The sequence below is a fragment of the Chiloscyllium plagiosum genome, chromosome 11, assembly GCF_004010195.1.
Source record: "Chiloscyllium plagiosum isolate BGI_BamShark_2017 chromosome 11, ASM401019v2, whole genome shotgun sequence".
Taxonomy (NCBI): domain Eukaryota; kingdom Metazoa; phylum Chordata; class Chondrichthyes; order Orectolobiformes; family Hemiscylliidae; genus Chiloscyllium; species Chiloscyllium plagiosum.
In genome coordinates this window covers 94,387,279-94,403,981 of record NC_057720.1, presented here as the reverse complement: position 1 = coordinate 94,403,981, position 16,703 = coordinate 94,387,279, and the positions used below count along the sequence as shown (strand labels likewise).

Sequence of the window (16,703 nt, the reverse complement as noted above, 5' to 3'; positions counted from 1 at the left end):
AACATGGAAACATTGTTTCTGTAAATCTGGGTCTAAATGCCAGGTAACTTAGTGAATTCTACATTTTTGTTGAAATTTTTAATTTTTGTGATGACTCTGGAAATAGCTATTTACCAGCCTGTTATCCCAGTGAGACAGAACACACCAGCCAATATGATCATGACACAAATTGTGCTTCCAGTCCACTTCCCTCATCACCCCCATATACAGATTGAGATGTATGCAATAAAGTAACAGCTGTAATTATAGGCTACTTTAATCTGCATACTGATTAAGCAAATTGAATCACTACACTACCGTACAGGAGGAATTCCTGGAGCATACACAAGGTGTATTTCTGGATCAGTACATTGATGAACCAGCTCGAGAACAGATCATGCTAGACTGAGAATGGTGTAATGACAAAGGAATAATTGGCAATCTAGCTGTAGGAGGTCCCTTGGAAAGAGGTCCATTCTGTAATAAAATTCTTCATTAAAATGCAGTGATGAAAGTAATCCTGACACTAGGGTACTGAATCTAAACAAATGAAACTACTACAGTATGAAACGCAAGCTAGCTATGATAAACTGGGGACCATTACTTAAAGCGATAACATTGGATGGGTAATGGAAAACATTTAAAGAGTGCATGGAAGAACTCGAACAATTGTTCATTCCAGTTTGGCACAGAAATGAAGTAGAAAAGGCTCATCCATTGCTATCAATGGAAATTAGGGACAGTACTATTTTCAAGGAAGGGGCATACAAATTGGCCCAAACAAACTATAGACTTGAGGAATTGGTGCAGTTTAAATTTCGTGAAGCAGGACAAAACATGGTAAAGATTGGTAAGGACATGTCAGAAATGGATAATAGAACAATTAAATATATATTTGATTCCATCTTCATAAAAGGAGGACACAAGTCATGTCCCAAACTGTTGGGGGATCAGAGGGTGTAGGCAGAACTTAAGGAAATCAGTATTAGCAGTGATATGGTATTGGGGAAATTGTTAGGATTAAAGGCCAATAAATCCCCAGGGTGTAATAATCCACCCAAAAAATTTAAGGATGTGGCCCTAGAAACAGTGGATGTAGTTGTTAGTTGGTTCACCAAGCTGGTTGATTTTCTTGCAAACAGTTTGTCTCCCTTCTAGGAGGTATCGTCAATGCTGTGTAGCCTCCAGATGAAGCGCCATCGTTGTGATCTGCCCTGAATTTACACAGCTCTATCAGTTGAGATGGGTGGTTCTACATCCGGTTTTGTACTGGAGTAGGCTGTAGATGGGGTCTATTTCAACATGTTTATTTATGGAACCAGTGGATGAATATCAGGCCTCCAGGAATTCCTGAGCTTGTCTTTATTTAGCCTGTCCCAGTGCTTTAACGTTGTCAATGTGTATTGATATGAGGGAGGACCAGCTGTGTCATTTTGTTGCAAGCTGACGCTCATGTATTCTGGTGGCGAGTTTCCTGCTTGTTTGTCCTATGTAATGCTTCTCACAGTTGCTGCATGATATTTCATATATCACATTCATCCTGCATGTTGTGGGTATGAGGTCTTTTGTCCTGGATAGTAACTGACAAAGTGTGGCTGTTGGTTTGTGTGCTATTAGTTTCCTCAGAGGAACAAAATACCATGCAGCAACTGTAACAAACATTACAAAACACAAACAGGCAGAAAACTCACCAACAGAATAAATGAGCATCAGTTTGCAACAAACCAACACAACCACTCCTCCCTCACATTAACTTGCACTGACAACGAAGGATACCAATTCAGCTCGGACAAGGTTATGATACTGGAACAGGCAAGCTCAAGACAAGCTCAAGAATTCCAAGAAGCCTGGTATTCATCCACGGGTTCCATAAACAAACACATTGAAATATACCCCGTCTATAATTCACCGCAGTACAAAACCAAAAGTAGAACCACCCGCCACAACTGACAGAGCTGTATAAATTCGGGGCGGATCATAAGAACAGCATTTCATCCAGAGGCTACACAGTACTAACGATGTCATTCAGGATGGAGATAAACATCTGCAAGAAAATCAACCACCTCAGCAAACTGACTTAACAACTAAATCCACAATCCAAGCAACAGACCTTCACGAAAACCTTAGTGGATGCATTGATACTCATCTTTCAAGATTCTATACACTCAACAGTTCCAATGGATTAGAGGATAACTAACACAACACTATTTTAAAAAGCGTGTAGCAAGAGAACAGGGTATCATAGACCAGTTAGCAGAGCAAATACTTAGAATCCAATATTAAATATTTATTTTCTGATTAGGGGACTAGCAGGGATGGCAGTGCAGGAAGAAAAATGTTCCTCCTGCATGATGTTTGAGGTGAGGGACGCCATTAGTGTCCCATCCAAGTACATCTGCAGGAAGTGCACCCAATCTCGCTCCTCCAAGACCATGTTAGGGAACTGGAGAGGGATCTGGATGAACTTCGGATCATTCGGGAAGCAGAGGCTGTGATAGATAAGAGTTACAGGGAAATAGTTACTCCTAGGCACGAAGAAAGCTGGGTGACTGTTCAAAGGGGTAAAAAAAAAGTCAGTGGAGGGATGCACTGTGGTCGTTCCCCTGAAAAACATCTATACTGTTTTGAATACTGTTGGGGGGGGGGGGAATGACTTACCAGGGGTATGCAGTGGGGCCCAGGTTTCTTGCACAGAGCCTGTCCCTGTTGCACAGAATGGAAGGAGGGAAAGGGGCAGAGTGTTAGTCATTGGGGGCTCAATAGTTAGACGGTCAGATGGAAGTTTTGTTGGGAACGAGCAAGACTCACAGCTGGTGTGTTGGGTCCCAGGTGTCAAGACCCGTGATGTCTCGGATCATATCTTTGGGGTTCTGAAGGGAGAGGGTGACCAGCCTCAAGTCGTGGTCCACGTAGGTACCAATGACATAGAAAGAGGGGTTGGGATGTAACGCAGGATTTCAGGGATCTAGGGTGGAAGCTGAGAGCTAGAACAAACAGAGTTATTATCTCTGGTTTGTTACCTGTGCCACGTGATAGTGCGGCAAGGAATAGGGAGATATCTCAGCTGAACACATGGCTGCAAGGATGGTGCAGGAGGGAGGGTTTCAGGTACTTGGATAATTGGGGGTCATTCTGGGGAAGGTGGGACTTGTACAAACAGGACAGTCTTCACTTGAACCAGAGAGGTACTAATATCCTAGGTGGGAAATTTGCTGGTGCTATTCGGGTGAGTTTAAACTAGCTCAGCAGGGGGTTGGCAACCTGAGGTGCAGTTGCAGTGCACAGGAGGATGAGAGTAGCGAGGACAGGGACAGGATTTCACAGTCACAGGAATGTGCTGGCAGACGGCAAACTGGTTTGAAATATGTCTACTTCAATGCCAGGAGTATCAGAAATAAGGTAGGTGAGCTTGCAGCATGGATAGGTACCTGGGACTTCGATGTTGTGGCCATTTTGAAGACATGGATAGAGTAGGGTGAGGAATGGATGTTGCAGGTTCCAGGGTTTAGATCTTTCATTAAGAACAGGCAAGGTGGTAAAAGAGGGGGAGGTGTGGCCTTGTTAGTCAAGGATAGTATAATAGTGGCTGAAAGAACTTTTGACAAGGACTCATCTACTGAGATAGTGTGGGCTGAAGTCTGAAACAGGAGAGGAGAGGTCACACTGCTTGGAGTTTTTTTTAATAGGTCTCCGCAGAGTTCTAGGGAGGTAGAAGAGAGGATTGGCAAAATTATTCTAGGTTGAAATAAAAGGAACAGGGTGGTCATTATGGGGGACTTTAACTTCCTGAAGAAGGGCCTGTGCCCGAAACGTCGAATCTCCTGTTCCCTGGATGCTGCCTGACCTGCTGTGCTGTTCCAGCAATAAAGTTTCAACTTTGATCTCCAGCATCTGCAGTCCTCACTTTCTCCTCGGGACTTTAACTTCCCCCAACATTGACCTGAAATGCTGTAACTCTAGTACATCGGATGGACCAGTTTTTGTCCAATGTGTACAGGAGGGTTCCCTGACACAGTATGTCGAAGGGCTGACAAGAGGGGAGGCTACACTGGATCTGGTGCTTGGTTAGGTGTTTGATTTAGTTGTAGGTGAGCACTTTGGAGAGAGTGACCGTAATTCAGTTACGTTTAGTTTAGCGATGGAAAGGGATAGGTACATGCCACAGGTCAAGAGTTATCAATGGGGCAAGGGCAATTACAATGTGATTCGACAAGAATTAGGATGCATAGCATGGGGTAGCAAAATGCAGGGGATGCAGACAATGGAAATGTGGAGCTGGTTTAAGGAACAGATGTTGAGTGTCCTTGATAAGTATGTCCCCGTCAGGGGAGGAAGTGATAAGGTAAAGGAACTGTGGTTTACTACAGAAATTGCATCTCTTGTTAAGTGGAAGAAGGAGGCTTGTGTTGATGAGTCAAGATGGTTCAGATGAGGCGACGGAGAGTTACAGATCAGCTAGGAAGGATTTAAAGAGAGAGTTAAGAAGAGCAAAGAGAGGACACGAGTAGTAAATAGAATAAAGGAGAACCCTAAAGCTTTTTATAGGTATGTGAGGAATAAAAGGACGACTAGGGTAGGAACAGGGCCAGTCAAAGACAGAACTGGGAAGTTGAGTATGGACCCTGTGCAGATCGGAGAGGTGCTAAATGAATGTTTCTCATTGGTTTTCATTCAGGAAAAGGAGAATATTGTAGAGGAGAAGAATGAGGTACGAGATATTAGACTAGAAAGGATCGAGGTTAATTACGAACAGGTGTTATCAATTCTTGAAGGAGTGAAAGTAGACAAGTCCCCTGAGCCGGATGTGATTTATCCGAAGATTCTCTGGGAAGCTAGGGAGGAGATAGAAGATCCTTTGGTTTTGATATTTGAGTCATCATTGTCTAAAGGTTTGGTACCAGAGGACTGGAGGGTTGCAAATGTTGTGCCCTTGTTCAAGAAGGGCAGTAGAAAGGACCCAGGTAATGATAGACAACTGAGCCTTACTTCTGTTGTAGGAAAGGTTTTGGAAAGGATTATAAGAGATAAGACTTAAAATTATCTAGCAAGCAACAATTTGATTTCAGACAGTCAACATGGTTTCGTCAAGGGCAGGTCATGTCTCACAAACCTCACTGAATTTTTTGAGAAGGTGACCAAGCATGTAGATGAGGGTAGGGCAGTTGATGTGGCATACATAGACTTCAGTAAAGCCTTTAATACGTTTCCTCATGGTAGACTGTTGGAGAAAATGCAGAGGCATGGAATTGAGGGTGATTTAGCAGTTTGGATTAGGAACTGGCTTTCTGAAAGAAGGCAGCGAGTGGTAGTTGATGAAAAATATTCAGCCTGGAGTCCAGTTACTAGTGGTGTGCCACAAGGATCTGTTTTGGGACCACTGCTGTTTGTCATTTTTATAAATGACTTTGACGCAGGCATAGGTGGATGGATTAGTAAACTTGCAGATGACATGAAAGTCGATGGAGTAGTGGACAGTTTGGAAGAATGTTGCAGGTTGCAGGGGGACTTGGATAAACTGCAGAATTGGGCTAAGAGGTGGCAAGTGGAGTTCAATGCAGCTAAATGTAAGGTGATGCACTTTGGGAAGAGTAACAGGAAGAGAGCGTACTGGATCAATGGAAAGATTCTTGGTAGCGTGGATGTGCAGAGGGATCTTGGAGTCCATGGACACAGATCCCTGAAAGTTGCCACCCAGGTTGATCGTGCTGTTAAGAAGGTATATGATGTGTTAGGTTTCATTGATTGAGGAATTGAGTTCCAAAGCTGCGATATCATGCTGCAACTATAAAGAAAGCTAGTGCGGCTGCACTTGGAATATTGTGTACAGTTCTGATCCCCATATTTCGCGAAGGATGTGGAAGCATTGGAAAAGGTGCAGAGGAGATTTACCAGGATGTTGCCTGGTCTGGAGGGAAGGTCTTATGAGGAAAGGTTGAAAGACCTTGGTCTGTTCTCATTGGAAAGAAGAAGGCTAAGAGGGGATTTGATAGAGACATACAAGATGCTCAAAGGATTAGATAGGGTAGACAATGAAAGTTTTTTTCCTGGGATGATGACGTCAGTTTGTACGAGGGACATAACTACAAATTGAGGGGTGATAGATTTAAGACATACTTCAGAGGCAGGTTCTTTACTGGTAAGAGTGAAATGCCCTACCTGCCAATGTAGTTAACTCAGCCACATTTGGGAGTTTTAAACAATTCTTGGATAAGCACATGGATGATGATGGCATTGTGTAGGGGGATGAGCTGAGAATAGCTCACAGGTCGGCGCTACATTGAGGGCCGAAGGGCCTGTTCTGCGCTGTATTGTTCGATGTTCTAATATCGGAGCTCTTGGAAAACAGTGACAGGACTAGACAGAATCAGCATGGATTTATGAAAGGGAAATTGTGCCTCACAAATCTGCTGGCAAACCGAGGGAGCGTAACTAGTAGAAATGAAAAGGAGCCAACAGACCTTAAGAAGGCTTTGAAGGAAAGAGCATTGAATTGGGCATAATGTACTAAGAAGGTTAGGAAAGTGGTTGGCAGACAGCCAAGAGTAGAATTAACAGGACACTCAGAGTGGCAGCCAATGACTAAGGATGTGGTGGTGCTGGTGTTGGACTGGAGTAGACAAAGTTAAAAATTAAAACACCAGGTGAGAGTCCAACAGGTTTATTTGGAAGTGCAGGCTTTTGGAGTGCTGCTCCTTCGACAGGTAGCTAGTGATGCAGAATCGTAGGACACAGAATTTATAGTAAAAGATCAAAGTGTCATACAACGATCTGATGTATTGAACAAATGGGTTGCAGGTTTCATAAAATCATGGAATCCCTACAGTAGATGTCATATACATGGACTTTCACAAGACATTTGATATGGTTCCCCATGGTAAACTAATGGAGAAAGCGAAGTCACATGGTGTGCAGGGTGTTCTATCTAGGTGGATAACGAACTGGGGACAGAGAGTAGTAGAAGGGAGTTTCTCGAAATGGAGAAAGGTGACCAGTGGTGTTTCACAGGGATCAGTGCTGGGGCCACTGTTGTTTGTAACATATAAATAAATGATCTGGAAGAGGGCATTGTTCATTTGATTAGTAAGTTTAGATGACACGAAGATTGGTGTAGTAGTTGAAAGCATAAGGGACTGTCAAAGAATACAGGAGAATAGCGATAGACTGGAGAGTTGGGTGGAGAAGTGGCAGATGGAGTTCAATCCAGGCAAATGTGAAGTGATGCATTTTGGGAAATCTAATTCTAGAGCAATCTATACTGTAAACGGAAGAGCCTTGGGAAAAGTCGATGAGCAGAGAGATCTCAGAGTTCAGGTCCATTGTACCCTGAAGATGGCTCAACAGGTGAATAGAATGGTCAAGAAGGCATATGGTAAGCTTGCCTTCATGGGATGGGTATTGAGTATAATAGCTGGCAGGTTATGTTAAAATTGTACAAGACTTTGGTTCGGCCGCATTTAGAATACTGTGTGCAGTTCTGGTCGACACATTACCAAAAGGATGTGGACACTTTGGAGAGAGTGCAGAGAAGGTTTATGAGGATATTGCCTGGTATGGAAGGTGCTAGCTATGAAGACAGGTTGAGTAGGTTAGGAGTGTCTTCATTAGAAAAAAAGGAGATTATGGGGGGACCTGATTAAGGTCTACAAAATCATGAAGGTTCTAGACAGGGTAAGAGATAAGCGTTTTCCCAGGGTGAGAGATTCAATAACGAGATGTCACGTGTTCAAGGTGAGAGGTGAAAAGTTTAAGGGGCAAGTACTTTACACAGAGGGTGGTAGGTGCCTGGAACGCATTGCTAGCGTCTAGACAGATGCATGAGTAGGTGGGGAGCAGAGAGATACAGATGCTTAGGAATTGGGCGATAGGTTTAGATGGTGGATTTTGATTGGCTCAGGCTTGGAGGGCCAAAAGGCCTGTTCCTGGGCTGTAAATTTTCTTTGTTCTCTTTCTAATTTTCTAGTACACGGAGACTGCTAGTCAGTCACATGACTGATGTCTGCAAGCTCTGCGCAAAACAGCCTTCACTCTCTCTCAAAGATACAGTACACGCCTTCAACTTCATAACATTACTTTGGAAGTAGAACCAGTCTGACTCAAGATTGGAACACAGATAGACCCTGACCTCACACCTTTAATGCATTATCTGAGCTGAGATGTCACTTTCTTTTATATAAAAATCTTAAGTTATCTCAGGAATGTAATTTGAAAGAAATTCTGGGATTTACGTATTAATGAATCAAAACTTGCAACCCATTCTAGTGATTAAAGACTTGACAGCAATCTAGGTTTGTTCCATACATATCACTCTGTGGATCACATATCACTAGCTAACTGACAAAGAAGCAGCACTCTGAAAGCTTGTGCTTCCAAATAAACCTATTGGACTATAACCTTGTGTTGAGAGATTTTTAACAATGACTGAGGGAGGACGGTAAGGATCACTGTTTAAACCCCAGCTAAACACAATATATATTAATGACTTATATGAGGCAATTAAATGTAATATCTGTAAGTTTGAAACAATACAAAGCTGGTGGGAGGGTGAACTTCGGAGAGTGCAGAGATGTTTCAATATGATTTGTACAAGTTGAATGAGTAGGTAAATACATGCCAGCTGAAGTAAGATCTGGATAAATGTGAGATTATCCATATTGGTAGCAAAAACATAAGGGCAGATTATCTGAATGCTGATAGATTGGGAATGGGGAGATGCAAAAAGAGCAATGTGTCCTCATACAGCAGGGGCTAAAGAAAGCATGCAGAGCAGCAGACAGCAGCAAATGGTATGTTCACAGCAAGAGAATTTGAGTACAGGAGCAGCAATGTATTACTGGAACGTAATCAGATCATATCTCGAGTACTGCATGCAGCTTTGGTCTCCTTATCTGAGGAAGGATGTTCTGGCTGTGAACGGAGTGCAACAAAGATTTACCAGACTGATTCTTGGGATGGCAGAACTGAAGTATAAAGACAGACAGTATCAATTAGGACAATATTTACTGCAGTTTAGTTATTGAAGGAGGATCTTATTGAAACCTATAAAATTCTAACAAGACTAGACAGAGTAAATGCAGGAAGAATGCTCCTTGGGATCGAGGGTGATTTAGCGGTTTGGATCAGAAATTGGCTAGCTGAAAGATGACAGAGGGTGATGGTGGATGGGAAATACTCATTCTGGAGTTCATTCTATTCATCAGGAATAGTTCAGTTCTATTCCTGATGAAGGGCTTTTGCCCGAAACATCAATTTTCCTGCTCCTCGGATGCTGCCTGACCTGCTGTGCTTTTCCAGCACCACTCTGATCTAAACTCTAGTTTCAGCATCTGTAGTCCTCACTTTTGCCTAGTTGATTTTAACCTTACTGCGGATCCTCTTGCAAGGATGCCTGTCTTGAAGAAGTTCTCCTCCTCTCTCCACAAGAATATCAGTGAGTCTCTCTCTCACTGCAACTACAAGGTCAGCTCCTCTACCCTGAAGCCCCTCTATTCCTGATGAAGGGCTTTTGCCCGAAACGTTAATTTTCCTGCTCCTCCGATGCTGCCTGACCTGCTGTGCTTTTCCAGCACCACTCTGATCTAAACTTCAGTTACTAGTGGTGTACTGCAAGATCTGTTTTGGGTCCACTGCTGTGTCATTTTTATAAATGACCTGAATGGGTTAGTAAATTTGCGGATGACACGAAGGTCGGGAGAGTTGTGGATAGTGACGAAGGCTGTTGTAGGTTACAGAGGGACATAGGTAAGCTGCAGACCTGGGCCGAAGGTGGCAAAAGTGAGAGGTGATTCACTTTGGAAAGATCAACAGGAACAAAAAGTACTGGGCTAATGGTAAGATTCTTGTTAGTGTAGATGAGCAGAGAGATCTAATTGTCCATGTACATAGATCCCTGAAAGTTGCCACCCAGGTTGATAGGGTTGTTAAGAAGGCATACAGTTTGTTAGCTTTTATTGGTAGAGGGATTGAGTTTCGGGGTGCCAAGGTCATGCTGCAACTGTTCAAAACTCTGCTGTGGCCGCACTTGGAGTATTGCACACAGTTCTGGTCACTGCATTATAGGAAAGCTGTGGAAGCTTTGGAAAGGGTGCAGAGGAGATTTACGAGGATGTTGCCTGGTATGGAGGGAAGGTCTTATGAGGAAAGGCTGAGGGACTTAAGGCTGTTTTCATTAAAGAGAAGAAGGTTGACAGGTGACTTAATTGACACATATAAGGTAATCAGAGGGTTCGATAGGGTGGACAGTGAAAGCCTTTTTCCTCAGATGGCAGTGACTAGAACGAGGGGACATAGCTTTAAATTGAGGGGTAATAGAAATAGGATAGATGTCAGAGGTAGTTTCTTTACTCAAAGTAGTAGGCGCATGGAACACACTGCAACAGTGGCACACTCATCAACTTAAGACATTTAAATGGTCATTGGATAGGCCAATGGACGAGCATGGAAGTGTAGGTTCAGATGGGTTTCACAGGTCAGTACAACATCAAGGGCCAAAGGGCCTGTACTGCACTGTAATGTTGTATGTTCTATGTATCATGTCTAACAGGTGTGGCTATGTTTCAGGTAGGTGTGTAGGTGAGCATCATGCAATGGGTGTCATTAACATGAACTTCAGTCAGACTTCTGACTAGATCTCACATAGGAAATGATTCAGAAGACACCATGGGATCCAAGACAATTTGGCAAATTGGAGTCAAAACTTGCTTAGTGACAAAAGGCCAAGGGGATGGTGAAGATTTTTAATGACTGAAGCACTCCTCCTTCATCAAGTAGCTAAGGAACAGGATCATAAGACACAGAATTTATAGCAAAAGATTACAGTGTTATGCAAGTGAAATGATATATTGAACAAACTTAGTTTATTGCATGATACTGCAATCCTGTTCCACAGCTACTTGACAGAGCAGCACTCCGAAAGCTAGTGCTTCCAATTGAACCTTTTGGACTATAACCTGGTGTTGTGTGATTTTTAAACTTTGTCCACCCCAGTCCAACGTCGGCTCCTCAACACCATCGTTATTATTACTCGTTGTTACATTGCCATCACTCACATTATTCCTACCAGATTATTATATTCTTCCTCTCAGATTATTGTTCTTCATCTCACATTATTCCTATTACTTTCACATTACACAATCACTACTTTCCCGTGTCACTAACCCATCCCCCAAACCTTCCCTTCAGGTTGTCCCCTCGGTCCAGCTTTTGCCCGAAACGTTGATTTTACTGCTCCTCGGATGCTGCCTGAACTGCTGTGCTCTTCCAGCACCACTAATCCAGAATCTGGTTTCCAGCATCTGCAGTCATTGTTTTTACCAACACTTCAGGCTCACTGTCTTTATTCCTGATGAAGGGCTTTTGCCCGAAACGTCGATTTTGCCTGTCTTCGGATGCTGCCTGACCTGCTGTGCTCTTCCAGCACCACTAATCCAGAATCTGGTTTCCAGCATCTGCAGTCATTGTTTTTACCCTCGGACCCGGCAGCAGCCCGCACATGCGCAATCGGGCCCTTACCTGCGCTGGACCCAGATCCCCAAAACCCGCAGCGCAGAGAGAGAGGAGGACGCCTTATGGAGTCATGGCCGTATTTATCGACTTAAACGCATGTCCGATGCAGCGAAGGAACCGCCATAGAGCAGTGGAACATGCCGCAGCGCCTACTCCGCCGCAGCCCAGAAACCAGAACTCAGCTGCGTGACATCATCACGTCATACGGCCTTACGTCACACGAAACATAAGACGCGACGTTTCACGTGATCAAGGCGCTAATTGCTGCCGCCTAGTGGTTGACAGTTAGGCTGCAGCGATACTCAGCAAAGGAACATATTTAAATGGAACAACATCAACAGAGCTGAAAAAGTCAGCAAATGTGATTCAAACAATAAAACTCTGTATTATCAATCACAGAGGTGTAGAAAAGGGAGACTTAGGGTTCAGGTACACCATGGGTGGCACGGTGGCACAGTGGTTAGCACTGCTGCCTCACAGCACCAGAGACCCGGGTTCAATTCCCGCCTCAGGCGACTGACTGTGTGGAGTTTGCACGTTCTCCCCGTGTCTGCATGGGTTTCCTCCGGGTGCTCCGGTTTCCTCCCACAGTCCAAAGATGTGCAGGTCAGGTGAATTGGCCTGGCTAAATTGCCCGTCGTGTTAGGTAAGGGGTAAATGTAGAGGGTATGGGTGGGTTGCGCTTCGGCGGGTCGGTGTGGACTTGTTGGGCCGAAGGGCCTGTTTCCACACTGTAATGTAATCTAATCTAAATACATGATTATTTGAAGTTTGCAACACTTTTTTTTTAAGATTAGATTACTTAGAGTGTGGAAACAGGCCCTTTGGCCCTTCACCTAACACTACAGGCAATTTAGCATGGCCAATTCACCTGGCCTGCACATTTTTGGATTGTGGGAGGAAACCGGAGCACACCCACACAGACACAGGGAGAATGTGCAAACTCCATACAGTCAGTCACCTGAGGCGGGAATTGAACCTGGGTCTCTGTGAGCCATCAGTGCTAACCACTGTGCCACCATATGACTAAGCTGGTTAAGAAGGCATTTAGGACATTTGTGTTCATTGCACAGACTGGTGAATATAACAGTTGGGACATTATGTTGTGGATGTACAAGACATTGGCAACACCACTTCTGGAGTACTGGGTCCAGTTCTCGTCGCCCTTTATAGAACATAGAACATTGCAGCACAGTACACTGCCCTTCAGCCCTTGATGTTGCACTGACCTATGGAACCAATCTGAAGCCTGTCTATCCTACACTATTCTGTTTTCATCCATATGTCTATCCAATGTCCATTTAAATGCCCTTAAAATTGGCGAGTTACCACTGTTGCAGACATGGTGTTCCACACACCTACTATTCTCTGAGTAAAGAAACTACCCCTGACATCTGTCCTCTATCTATCACCCCTCAATTTAAAGCTATGTCCCCTTGTGCTAGTCACCACCATCCAAGGAAAACGGCTCTCACTGTCCATCCTATCTCAATTAAGTCACCTGTCAACCTTCTCTTTAATGAAAACAGCCTCAAGTCCCTCAGCCTTTCCTCATAAGACCTTCCCTCCACACCAGGCAACATCCTAGTAAGTCTCCTCTGCACCCTTTCCAAAGCTTCCACAGCCTTCCTATAATGCAATGACCAGAACTGTACACAATACTCCAAGTGCGGCCGCACCAGAGTTTTATACAGCTGCAGTATGATCTTGGCACTCCGAAACTCAATACCTCTACCAATAAAAGCTAACAAATTGTATGCCTTCTTAACAACCCTGAAAATGTGTTGCTGGAAAAGCACAGCAGGTCAGGCAGCATCCAAGGAGAAGGAGAATCGACGTTTCGGGCATGAGCCCTTCTTCAGGAATGAAGAAGGGCACATGCCCGAAACATCGATTCTCTTGCTCCTTGGATGCTGCCTGACCTGCTGCGCTTTTCCAGCAACACATTTTCAGCTCTGATTTCCAGCCTCTGCAGTCCTCACTTTCTCCTTCTTAACAACCCTATCAACCTGGGTGGCAACTTTCAGGGATCTATGTACATGGACACCGAGATCTCTCTGCTCATCTACACTACCAAGACTCTTACCAATATCCCAGTACTCTTTATTCCTGTTGCTCCTTCCAAAACGAATCACCTCACACTTTTCCGCATTAAATTCCATTTGCCACCCTTCAGCACAGCTCTGCAGCTTATTTATGTACCTCTATAACCTGCAACATACTTCAGCACTATCCACAACACCACCGACCTTCGTGTCATCCGCAAATTTACTAACCCATCCTTCTACATACTCATCTCGGTTATTTATAAAAATGACAAACAGCAGTGGACCCAAAACAGATCCTTGCGTTGCAGCACCAGTAACTGAACTCCAGGATGAACATTTCCCATCAACCACCACCCTTTGTCTTCTTTCAGCCAGCCAATTTCTGATCCAAACCACTAAATTATCCTCAATCACATCCCTCCGTATTTTGTGCAATGGCCTACCGAGGGGAACCTTATCAAACACGTTACGGAAATACATATACACCGCTTTAACCACTTTACCCTCACCCACCTGTTTGGTCACCTTCTCAAAGAACCCAATAGGTTTGTGACGCACAATCTATCTTTCACAAAACCATGTTGACTATCCCCAATCCTAATCAACTCATTCCTCTCTAGATGATTATAAATCATAACTCTTATAATCTTTCCAAAACTTCACCGATAACCGAAGTAAGGCTCACTGGTCTATGATTACCGGAGTTGTCTCTACTCCCCTTCTAGAACAAGGGGCCATTTACTATCCTCCAGTCTTCTGGCACTATTCCTGTAGACAATGACGACATGAAGATCAAAGCCAAAGGCTCTGCAATAGCCTTCCTGGCTTCCAAGAGAATCCTAGGATAAATCCCATTCAGCCTAGGGGACTAACCTATTTTCACACTCTCTCCAGAATTGCTAACACTACCACCTTGTGAACCTCAACCCTGTCTAGCCTCGTAGCCTGTATCTTAATATTGTCCTCGACACATTGTCTCTTTCCAGTGTGAATACAGATTAAAAATATTCATTTTGAGCTTCCCCATCTCCTCGGACTCCACACACAACTTCTCACTACTATCCTTGATTGGTCCTAATCTTTCTCTAGTCATTCTTTTATTCCTGATATGCATATAGAAAGCTTTAGAGTTTTCCTTGATCCTATCTGCCAACGACTTCTCATGTCCCCTCCTGGCGCTTCTTAGCTCTCTCTTTCGGTCCTTCCTGGCTAGCTTGTAACTCTCAAGCACCCTAACTGAGCCTTCACATCTCATCCTAACATAAGCCTTCTTCTTCCTCTTGACAAGAGATTCAACTTCTTTAGTAAACCCTGGCTCCGTCGCTTGATCACTTCCTCCCTGCCTGACAGGTAAAAAATGTATCAAGGACATGCAGTAGCTGTTCCTTGAATAAGCTCCACATTTCAATTGTGTCCATCCCCTGCAGTTTTCTTCCCCATCCTATCCTTGTAGAAAGGATAACGTTAAGCTGGAGAGGGTTCAAAAGAGATTTACCGGGATGTTACATGGAGTGGAGGGTTTGAATTACATAGAAAGGCTAGATAGAGTGGAACTTATTTTTACTGGAGTGTAGGTAGTTGAGTGGTGACTTTAAAGAGATTTACAAAGTAATGTGAGGTATAGATAAGATAAATGGCAGATGTCCTTTCCCTAGGGTGGGGGATTTCAAGTCTAGGGGGCATATTTTTAAGGTGAGAGGAAAAATAATTTAAAAATACATGAGAGGCAATTTTTTAACACAGTGGAATCAATTTTGCATGTGGAATCAACTTCCACAGGAAGTGGTGAATGTGGGTACAGTTACAATGTTTAAAAGACATTTAGATAAGTTCATGAATAAGAAGTGTTTGGAGGGATATGGGCTGAGCACAGGTGGGTAAGACTAGTTTAGTTTGGGATATAGTCAGCATAGACTAGTTGGACCAAAGGGTATGTTTCCTGCTGTATGATTCTATGATACTATTACTCTATACCTCTTCTTCAGAAAGTTAACTCTCTCCACAATGATGTGCACTTAGAAGGAAGTTGCCCTAGGCATCCTCAAAATTGATTCCAGCTCCTGTGAGGTCTATGGTATCACGTCTAAGAGACCATAAGATATAGGAGCAGAAGAAGGCCATTCAGACAATTGAGGCTGCTCCATCATTCAGTAAGATCGATCTGATATAGCCCAACTCCACTTTCCTGCCTTTTTCCCATAACACCTGATTCCGTTATTGATCAAACACCTGTCTGTCTCACCCTTGAGTGCACTTAATGACCTAGACCCAGCTTTGTGTGATAAATAATGCCACAGATACACTCCCTTCTGACTGAAAAAAGGTCCTCCTCACCCCTACCTTAATGTGTGAAACCTTATTCTGAAATTATGCTCTATGGTCTGAGACGCTCCCACAAGGGAAACAATCTTTACACACCTACCCTGTCAAGTCTCCTAAATATCACGTATACAGCAATGCGGTCATCTCTCATTCTTCTAACCTCCAGTTAGTGCAGGCTCAAATTACTCAATGTCGCCACCTAAGACAGTCCCTTCATACCTGATAACAGCCTACTGAACCTTCTCTGAATTGCCTCCATTCCCAATATTGTTCACAGTATTCCAGCTGTGGTCTGACTAGTGCCTAGCATAGTTTTACCAAGACGTCTCTATTGTTATACCCTATTCTCTTTGAAACGAATGCCAACATCCCATTGGTCTTTCCTATTACCCACTGAGCTTGAATACCAGCTCTTTGTGATTCATGGATAAGGACTTCCAAATTCCTTTCTGCAATAGTATTCTGCAGTCTTTCTTCGTTTAAGTAATATTCAAATCCTATACTCTTCCAGCCAAAGTACATTATCTCACAGTTTCTCACATTATATTTCAACTGCCAGTCTTTTTTGGCCACTCACTTAACCAGTCTATACCCTACTGCAGATTTTAAAATGCAATTTAAAAAAAAAGGGTTTTGTGATTTACACATGAAAGAAGTGAAACTATCACTGTATTCTAACAGATGAAAGGCATAACAGACAATCAATTCTTCAATGTATAATTTCAGTTACATCACACTGCAAATTTTTGCTATAAATTCTGTGTTACGATCGAGCCCTCCACAATCACCTGATGAAGGAACGTCGCTCCGAAAGCTAGTGTGCTTCCAATTAAACCTGTTGGACTAAAACCT

At 43.5% G+C, this 16,703-nt stretch overlaps 1 protein-coding gene across 5 annotated transcripts in view; it reads right to left on the bottom strand.

The window, feature by feature from the left end:
- Positions 1–11,677, bottom strand: part of LOC122554676 (golgin subfamily B member 1-like) — a 272,444-nt gene extending 260,767 nt beyond the window's left edge. For all 5 annotated transcript variants that reach the window (XM_043700052.1, XM_043700053.1, XM_043700056.1 and 2 more), the window contains exon 1: positions 11,488–11,677. The gene's annotated coding sequence lies outside the window, so the exon portion shown is untranslated. The remainder of the gene's footprint in view (positions 1–11,487) is intronic.
- Between the last annotated feature and the right edge of the window lie 5,026 nt (positions 11,678–16,703).